The sequence below is a fragment of the Gossypium arboreum genome, chromosome 4 (genome assembly GCF_025698485.1).
Source record: "Gossypium arboreum isolate Shixiya-1 chromosome 4, ASM2569848v2, whole genome shotgun sequence".
Classification (NCBI taxonomy): Eukaryota; Viridiplantae; Streptophyta; class Magnoliopsida; order Malvales; family Malvaceae; genus Gossypium; species Gossypium arboreum.
Window position 1 is genome coordinate 16,348,660 of NC_069073.1, and position 9,861 is coordinate 16,358,520.

The 9,861-nt window shown below is 35.9% G+C and overlaps 1 non-coding gene across 1 annotated transcript; it reads left to right on the forward strand.

Moving 5' to 3' along the window:
- The first annotated feature begins 8,030 nt into the window (after positions 1-8,030).
- Positions 8,031-8,137, forward strand: LOC128292188 (small nucleolar RNA R71). Its single transcript, XR_008282173.1, has one exon. It is a non-coding gene; the product is annotated as a small nucleolar RNA R71 (small nucleolar RNA).
- Positions 8,138-9,861: the final 1,724 nt, after the last annotated feature.

Below are 9,861 nucleotides of genomic sequence, written 5' to 3' on the forward strand. Positions count from 1 at the left end.
TTAATTTTAAATGTATCGCATAGTTCTAAGAAGTTTGCTAAGTGAGCATTGGGATCCTGATCCTGTAAACCATCAAACTGAGAAAATTGCTGTATCATTTGAATAGTGTTAGGTTTTAGTTCAAAAGTATTTGCAGCTACAGCAAGTCTAACTATGCTCGATTCAGTTCCTATTAAAGAAGGTTTAGCATAATCATACATAGTGCGTGGAGCAGGATTTTGATTAACCACAATTGCAGGAGGTAGCTGATTGTCTTGGTTTTCAGCCATCTCTTCGGTTGGGGTTTGAGTATTGTCCTCTTGCTTGTTCTATTTGTATCTTAAGCTTCGCCTTATTTCTCTTTGATGTCTGCGAACTGTGCGATTGATTTCTTTGTCAAAAAGTAGTGGTCCTGACGGGTTTCTTCTAGTCATAAACTATAAAAACCTGCCAAGAGAAAGAAAAAAGTAAATTAATAAATAATAATAATAATTAAATTAAATTAAATTGCAAGAAAAATAAATGGCTAAAGTAATAAAAATTGAGCGTTCCTAATATCTTAGTTCCCCGGCAACGACGCCAAAAACCTGATCGCGTGATTTCGTGATAGGTTTTAAATATTTATAATTAATCATTCTTGAAACTAACTATTATCGCGATGTAGGCAAGTGTACCTATCGAACAGTATTATAGTTTTAGCAAGACCGGATTGTCGAACCCAAAGGAACTAAAAGTACTAGTAATGACTGTCTTTTTATTATCTAGCCTAAGAATAAAGAGGTTTTGTTTTAACTAACTAATTATCTAAACTAGGAATTCACAGAGAATGAAATTGGGGAATTGCTTTTGGGAAAATCGATTGAGTTAAGACAATACCTAAGGAAAAATCCACCTAGACTGTACTTGTTATTCTGGCTCCGAATCAGACGATTTATTCATTTAACTTGTTCCGTGGAGATCCCTAAGTTATGTTATTACCCCTATTCAAGACTAATAACGTATAATCCCTAGATTGAATAATTGAGACTTTTCTCTAATTAAATCCCTAGGGTTGCATTAACTCGATCTATGGATCCCCTTATTAGGTTTCACCCTAATCCGACAAAATCTTGTCACCCTATGTCTAGGCGCGCAAACAGCTTCGCTTAATTATGACAAATGTATCTTAGACAGGGTCTATTCCTCCTCTAAATAAGAGCTTATCTTGAATTAGTATCCTGGGATATCAAGACAAGAATTAAGAATACATAATTAAGAACAAGTGAAATATTTATCATACAATTCAGAAAATAATAACAAGATTCATCTTAGGTTTCATTCCCCTTAGGTATTTAGGGGTTTTAGTTCATAACTAAATAAGAAAACATCTCAGAATAATAAGGAATACAAAACATAAAGAAAACCCAAAACTCTTAAAGGGGAAATTGAGGAGAGATCTTCAGTTTTGATGATGAATCCGGCTCTGAGATGGATCAATCGGCTTCCTTGGAGTAATTCCCTACTCCTTCCCTGTGTGTCCCCTTTTCTTCCTCCTCTAGGGTGTATTTATAGGCTTTGGAATGCCTAAGAGCCCTCAAAATTAGCCTTTTTCGAACTGGACTCAACTTGGGCCCGGTAGGGAGACGCCCGTGTGACACGCCCGTGTGCGATTACTTTAGGCCGTGCTCGAGCCTGCCAACTTGACACGGCCGTGTGGTATGTCCGTGTGAGGAGGTCCAGGCCATGTTGATTTCGTACTTTGGCCCATTTTCTCTGTTTTGGCCCGTTTCTCGTTCCTTTCGCTCTCCTATGCTCTCGTAAGTATAAAACATGAAATTAAAGTATTAGGAGCATCGAATCACCAATTCTAATGGGAAATCATCCATAAAATGCATTAAACATGGGGTAAAAATATGTATAAATTACGGTTTATCATTGTGCTGAGTATCTAGTATGCCATTCACTTTTCGTTATTTTATTTTCATTGTTTATTATCACTAGTATGCCATTCACTTTTCGATTTCTACTTGGAATTTTATTTAATTTGTTCTTTTTATTCTTGTTTCTTATTTATTTTTTCTTTAATATGACTGTTCCCTGCCAATTTGTCTTTTTATTCTTACGTACTATTATCAACATTTGTTTCATATAGCATACTTTGTCTTTTAGTTTTGATTCATGTGTCGGTTGGGTATTTATTTTTTATTTATTTTATTTATCTACTTTCTACTTAGAATCACTTTATGAGGCTTACATATTTTGATTTCGAATACTCTATTTTAGGAGTAAATTGTTATTTAGGATTATTTGCTTTTATTTGGCGATACATTTTTCATTGATGAACTCTTTTTCTTTCTAGGTACACTATGGCAAACACACGAGGCAAGAAGACTGCTGTCTCTGCTTCAAAAAAATAGAAGGGGTCTGGTGCAACCTCTTCAAGCGCCTCAACTGAAGCTCGTCACCCTCTACTTTGATTTTCGTCAAGCCCAAAAAATGACTTGTTTCAGCTTTTGCGTGTGTGACCGCTAGGTGTGGGCTGATGTATTGATTGGGCTGCCTTGGAGTAGGTCTAACTTGCTCACCTGGTTCATTTCCATCTTGATACTACCCTGTGGGATCATTTCTTTGCAATTATCGAGCCCACCTATTCAGAGCTTACATTGGAGTTTTGCACTACTTTCTATCTCCAGCATGTGATGAATACCCATGACGAGGTTGGTACTATTATTTTTAGACTTGGTGGACTCATAAGGCATATGAGTGTACCAGAGTTTGGAGCTGCCTTGGGCCTCTACACGGAGGAGTTCATGGCGTCCAAAATTTTTTTACATCTGCACCATCACATACGCCACTCATCCTCTTGCTATTGGACTGACCTTATGGCAAGTACCGTTCCCTATGACGCAAGATGCTCAAAGGTGACTTCTCTTCCTCCAGCACTACGCTATATCCATGCTATCTTGGCTCATACTTTGACTGGGAGGAGAGAGAGCACAGGCGTCGTTAGCACCACCGAGCTTACTTCCTATGAAGCATGGCGACTGGTCGTGTATTTGATTTGGCATATTTTATCGCCCTCACATTTCGCCACCAGACAGACCGCCATAGGAGAGGCCCTATTTTCCTTGGCCTTTACGTGACTCACCTTGCTCGACACTTCGGCCTCTTTGACACTCTAGAGATGTCATCTACACTCACACTAGTAGGCCAGATGTCTCCTCAAGGAATTCGAGTAAGATCCACATGAGGATGATAGAGCGATGCCGTGGATTCGACCCCCTCAGTACAGACTCGTTCAGTCTGATGATCAGGATGAGCCAGAGGACATTACTGATGATGTTCCTCCCCCTCACGAGGACCCACATCCACACCCACCACCACCACCACCGAGTGACCGACCTCCTACTGCCACTTTGAAAGACATATTCGAGCGGCTCACTCGCTTTAAGCAGCAGTGTTTTGAGTGATTCAACAGCATCGATGCCACTCTTCGACAGATTTGCCACCACCTCTACATCTCTTCTTCGGCACCGTCGACCCACGAGGCATCTGATGATGAGGACTTCTGAGTCCCTTTATTTATTTATTATTATTATTATTATTATTATTATTTTTATTTAAATTTTATTTTTATTTTTATCTATTTTTGAAGACTTATGTTTTATATTTTGAACTATATTTATCTTTATGGTTTTTCTCGAGTAACCCCTTGATTCTCTTCCACAGTTGTGTTTATTTTTTCTACTAGTAACTCAGAATCATGCCTTTCATTAGCACTATCTACAATTCTAGCTTTCGCTATTCCAAAGATTTCATCCAAAAATTTAGGGCAGTTTCGCTTCTCTCCCTCTCTTCTAATATTATGCTTATATTGCTATTATCTTTCTTTGTACATTGAAGACAATGTACAACTTAAGTGTGGGGAGATTATTTAGATGATTATCAGAAAATCCCTGAATTTTTATCTTGTTCTCAAATAATTTTCTCATCTTATTATTAGAGTAAATCATAGGTAATTGTGCATTGATTATTTAAATTTAAAGACATTAGAAAATCAAGCATGATAAGTTAAAACTTTTGAGAATTAAAATTGCTAGGTTGTTCCCTTGAATTGAGGTATTATCTTGAGTTTTGAATTTACAGGATTGACATCAAATACCCATAATTTTCGTGAGATTTTGAGCCTTTTAGAGCATATATCTTTCTTGCTCACTGATTTTATTGGTTATGAGTGTGTCAACATTGATTTGTTATTCTAGAACTTTCTTTGATTATGCATGTTAAGACCACACCTTTGATTTGATATACTTAAATGATAAAGGCACTTAGGTTTCAGCCCATTTACTCCACAAAAAGCTTACCCACAATTGACCCCTAGTGAACCCTTTTGAGACTTAACTATTAGTTCCTAATTTTCCCCTTAATATTAACCCACAACTTAACCCTTTTGGATTCGTTAAGAATTTCTCCTTTTTCATTGACTCCTTTTTATCGAGATTTGATTTGATTAGTTACCTAACTATGTTCGTTCGTTCCAGTTGCTGAATTATTTCTTGTTATATACTTTCCATTAAATACTTGTTCTTATTCTTAAAAAAAAGAAAAAAACAAAAGAAAAACATATACTTATATTCATTCGGTTGCATATCATTCTAAAGAGCTTGGATAAGTTAAATTTTTTATATTGAGAAAAAGCTCACATCATTAGTTTCGGATAATTCAAATTCTAGCATTTTTTTTGTAATTCGGTGATTAGCTTTATTTTTTCTAAGTTTGTTAATTTATTAAATTAATCTCGATTCTAACCCTCTTTTTCAGCCTTTATCCACACCTTTAACCCAAGCACTATTACAACCCGGTTAAAGACCTTTTGATTTGTGTATCATCTCATTCATAGTGGCGGAGATTTAATTTTCATGCAAGCCTATGGTAATAACTTTTCATGTTTGAAAATTGAGTGCTTAATTATTAAACCTTAAACACTTTGAGTGATTTGAGTGAATCATTAGTGAGGATGTCAACCTTGTCAATTTGGAATTAAAGGTGATTACTTAGATAAAGGGGGATACCTATGAATTTATGATTGAAATGCTCAATTTGGACTGTTTGAAACCTTCATGTTCTTTTAGTTAAGCTCTTAACGTATATTTACTTGTGGATTATTTCGAACATTATTGATGAGAATTATAAGTTGAGAAGAATTTATTTTAATTGTGAGTTGAGGATTTTGCTTGAGGACAAGCAAATGCTTAAGTGTGGGGATATTTGGTAAACCGTAATATATACATATTTTTACCCCATGCTTGGCATATTTATGAATGATTTTTCATTGGTTTTAGTGAATTTGATGCTCCTAATCCTTTAATTTCATGTTTTATACTCAGGAGACCTTAGAATAGCAAAAAGAGGAAGAAACGGGCCAAAAATAGACAAATTGGGACTAATTCAGTGTTTCACACGGCCTAGGCACTTCCACACGGGCAATTTACACGCCCGTGTGTGACACACTAGTAGACCATATGCCCGTGTTTTATGGTCGTGTCGACACGAAACCAAGTCAGAATTGTACATGTCCTGAGCATTTTCACACGGGCGTGGCACACGGCCATGTCCTTGTCGAGCCCAAGTCTAATTCTACTTGGAAAAGGCTAATTTTGGGCTAATTTGGGCATTCCAAAGTCTATATAAACACCCTAGAAGAGGATTAAAGGGAGACACGCATAGTAGAAGGAAGAAAATACCTAAGGACAGCCATCGGAATTAGCTCGGAGGCAGGATTTACATCAAGACTGAAGATTTCCATTCAATTTCCTAGAATTTCTTTGAGTTTCTTTATGTTTTTTTGTTTTCTGAATCTTGAGATGTTCTCTATTGTTATGAACTAAATTCCCTAAATACATAAGGGAGATGAAACCTAAGACGAATCTTATTACTATTTGAATTATATGATAAATACTTGTTATTATTCTTAATTGTGAGTTTAACCCTTGCTTTAATATTTTAGGATATTAATTCAGGTTCTTGATGTGCTTATTCAGTGGAGCAAAAGTCCCTGTTTAAGAGTAGATCATTCATAATTAAGCAGAGTTGCATGCAATCCTAGAGATAGGACGACATAAATCTGCCGGATTAGAGTCAAATCTAATAAAGGAATCCATAGATCGAGTTAATACGACAATAAGGGTTTTAATTAGAAAGCGATTTCGATTAATCAACCTAGAGTCAGTTGTTTTTAGTCTTGAGAGAGATATTAACATAAATCAGGGAATCCTACAGATTAAGTCAAGTGAATAAATCATCTAATTCAGAGGTAATAAGTGAAGTCTAGGTGAATTATTCCTTGGGTATTGTCTTCTTCATCGGTTTTCCAAAAGTATTTTCCAACTTTAATCTCCGTCGCAATCTTAGCTAATTAGATAATTAATTTTAGATTAAAAATTCTCTTAATTGTTAGGCTAGATAATAAAAAGATAGTAATTACTAGTACTTTTAGTCCTAGTGGATACGATATTTCCGGTCTCACCATAACTATACTACTGTTCGATAAGTGCGCTTGCCTTAGTCAAATTTTTAGTTAGTTTTATGACCATCAGTGATTGTTTTGTCACCTACACAAAGCGTTAGTTCACCTGTACCAACATCTTTGATAGTTCTAGCAGTTGCTAAAAAGGGCTGACCTAGAATTAAAGGTAAGTCACTATCCTCATCCATGTCTAGAATAACAAAGTCAACTGGGAATATAAATTTATCAATCTTAACGAGTACATCCTCAACAATACCCCTAGGAAATCTAATACTTTTATCTGCCAGTTGTATACTCATCCTAGTTTGTTTAGGTTTCCCAAGTCCTAGTTGTTTGAACATTTTATAGGGCATGACATTAGTGCTTGCCCCTAAGTCAGCCAAAGCATGATTAACAGCTAATCTACCAATTAAACAAGGAACAGTAAAACTGCTTGGATCTTTTGACTTGTTGGGTAGTTTATTTTGTAGAATTGCTGAGCAAACTGCATTTAATTCCACATGCGACAATTCATCTAACTTCCATTTGTTTGCCAGAAGCTCCTTTAAAAATTTAACTAAATTGGGCATTTGCAAAAGAGCTTCAATAAACGGTAAGTTAATATGTAATTTTTTTAAAAGGTTAAGAAATTTACCGAATTATTCATATGTGCGGTCTTTCTTTGTTGCATTCGGGTATGGCACACGAGGTGTATATTCTCTGCTTACCATTTTTTGTTTATTCTGGCTTTCATCCACCTTATCTTGGCTTACCACAATTTCTTGTCTTGGTTCTAGTTTGGACTCAACTAACCCTTCTTCATATTGAATAGTAATTGTATGGCGCTGTTCTCTTAGGTTAGTCTCAGTGTTGCTAGGCAAGCTACCTTGTAGTCTTTTAGAGGTCAGCTTAGCAAGCTGACCTATTTGATTCTCGAGCCCTTGAATCAACGCTTGCTGATTTTTGTGCGCTGTTTTGGTGTTTCTGAAATGTGTTTCTGACACTGAGATGAATTTCGTTAGCATCTCTTCAAGGTTCGGCTTCTTTTCCTACTGGTAAGGTGGTTGAAAGCCTGGAGGGGGTTGTGGTCTTTGATTGCCTTGACCACCCCAAGAGAAGTTGGGGTGGTTCCACTAACCAGCATTATAAGTATTACTATAGGGGTTATTCTGAGGTCTAGTATTGTTGCCCATATAATTGACTTGTTCATTCGTAATGCTAGGGTCATAGGCTAGGCATTCTGGATTATTCATTCCTCCTCCACTTGTGTCACACTGTATCACTGGATGTACCTGCGTAGAGACACATAAACCATCAATCTTTTTATTTAAGAGCTCTACTTGGTTTGATAATGGTAACCGTGTCGAGGTTGAAAACACCAGCGGCTTTCGTTGGCTTTGTTCTCATAACTTGCCACTGATAATTATTTAGTGACATCTCTTCAATAAACTCATAAGCCTCCTTAGGTGTTTTGTTATTTAGGGTCCTGCCGGTGGCTGCATCGATTAACTGCCTAGTTGAGGGGTTCAAACCATTGTAAAAAGTTTTAACCTGTACCCATAAAGGTAACCTATGGTGAGGACACCTTCTCAATAAGTCCTTATACCTCTCTCATGCATCGTAAAGAGTTTCTAAATCCATCTGCACAAAAGAAGAGATATCATTCATACACTTTGCCGTTTTAGCAGGCAGAAAATACTTTAGTAAAAAATTTTCGGTCATTTGTTCCCAAGTAGTGATGGAACCTTGTGGTAACGAGTTCAACCGCTGTTTAGCTTTGTTCCTCAATGAAAAGGGAAATAACAGAAGACGAATGGCATAATCAGAAATGTCATTTATTTTGAAAGTATCATAGAACTCTAAGAAGTTGGCCAAATGAGTATTCGGGTCTTTATCTTGCAAACCATCAAACTGAACAAACTGTTGAATCATTTTTATAGTGTTAGGTTTTAGTTCAAAATTATTTGCAGCAATTGCAAGTCTAACAATACTCAATTCAGCCCCAGCTAAATTAGGCTTAGCATAGTCGTACATAGTACGAGGGGCTGGATTCTGATTTACAGGATTTGTAGCAACCACAGAAGGTAATGGATTATTCTAATTTTTAGCCATCTCCCCGGTAGTATTGGTATCGTCCTCGTGCTCTTCCTCTATATATTGTAGACTCCGCCTTATTTCTCTACGGTTTCTGTGAGTTGTGCTTTCAATTTCACTGTCAAAAAGTAGAGGCCCTGATGGGTTTCTTCTAGTCATAAACTATAAAAACCTACCAAAAGCAAATAAAAGAAAAATTAGTAAATTAGAAGTAGAAATAAATTGCAATAAAAATAAAAAAAATGGCTAAAGTAATAAAAATTAAGCGTTCCTAATATCTTAGTCCTCGACAACGGCGCAAAAAACTTGATGATCGTTTTATGAAACACTAAACTAGACTACGATCACGACTTAGGCAAGCGCACCTATTGAATTGTAGTATAGTTATGGTAAGTCCGGAATATCGTATCCACAAGGACTAAAAGTACTAATATTAACTATCTTTTTATTATTTAGCCTAAAATATAAGGGATTTGTTTTAATCTAAAATTAACTTAAGTAATTAACTGCTGAACGCAACGAAGAGAGAATTGGGAAGAAAAATACTTGAAGAAAACTTATAGAGAAGACAACACCCAAGAAAGAATCCACCTAGACTTCACTTATTATTCTAACAAGAATCCACCTAGACTTCACTTATTATTCTAACAAGAATCCACCTAGACTTCACTTATTATTCTGACTCTAAATCAAACGATTTATTTACTTGTCTTGATCTGTAGAAATCCCTAAATTATGTTACTATCTCTTTTGAGACTAAAAACAACTGAATCTAGGTTGATTAATTGAAATCTCTTTCTAATTAAAATCTCTATTGTCGCATTCACTCGATCTATGGATTCCCTTATTAGATTTGACTTTAATCCGGTAGATTTATGTCGCCCTATTTCTAGGGTTACAAGCAACTCCTCTTAATTATGGTATATCTACTTTTAAACAGGAACTTTTTCTCCTTTGAATAAGCATATCAACTTGAATTAATATCCTGAAAATATTAGATCAAGAATTAAGAACACATAATTAAGAACAAGAACAAGTATTTATCATTAAATTCAGAACATTAAATAATAAGATTCGTCATAGGTGTCATCCTCCCTAGGTATTTAGGGAGTTTAGTTCATAATGTGAAAGGAAAACATCTCAAATTTAGAAAAACAACAAGACATAAAAAACCCAAATAAACTTCGAGAGAAATTTGAATGGAGATCTTCAATCTTGAGGTGGATCTGCCTCTGAGACGATTCCAACGGCTTCCTTCAAGTAATTTCTCTTTTCTGCTCTGTGTGCCCCTTTTTTGCTCCTTT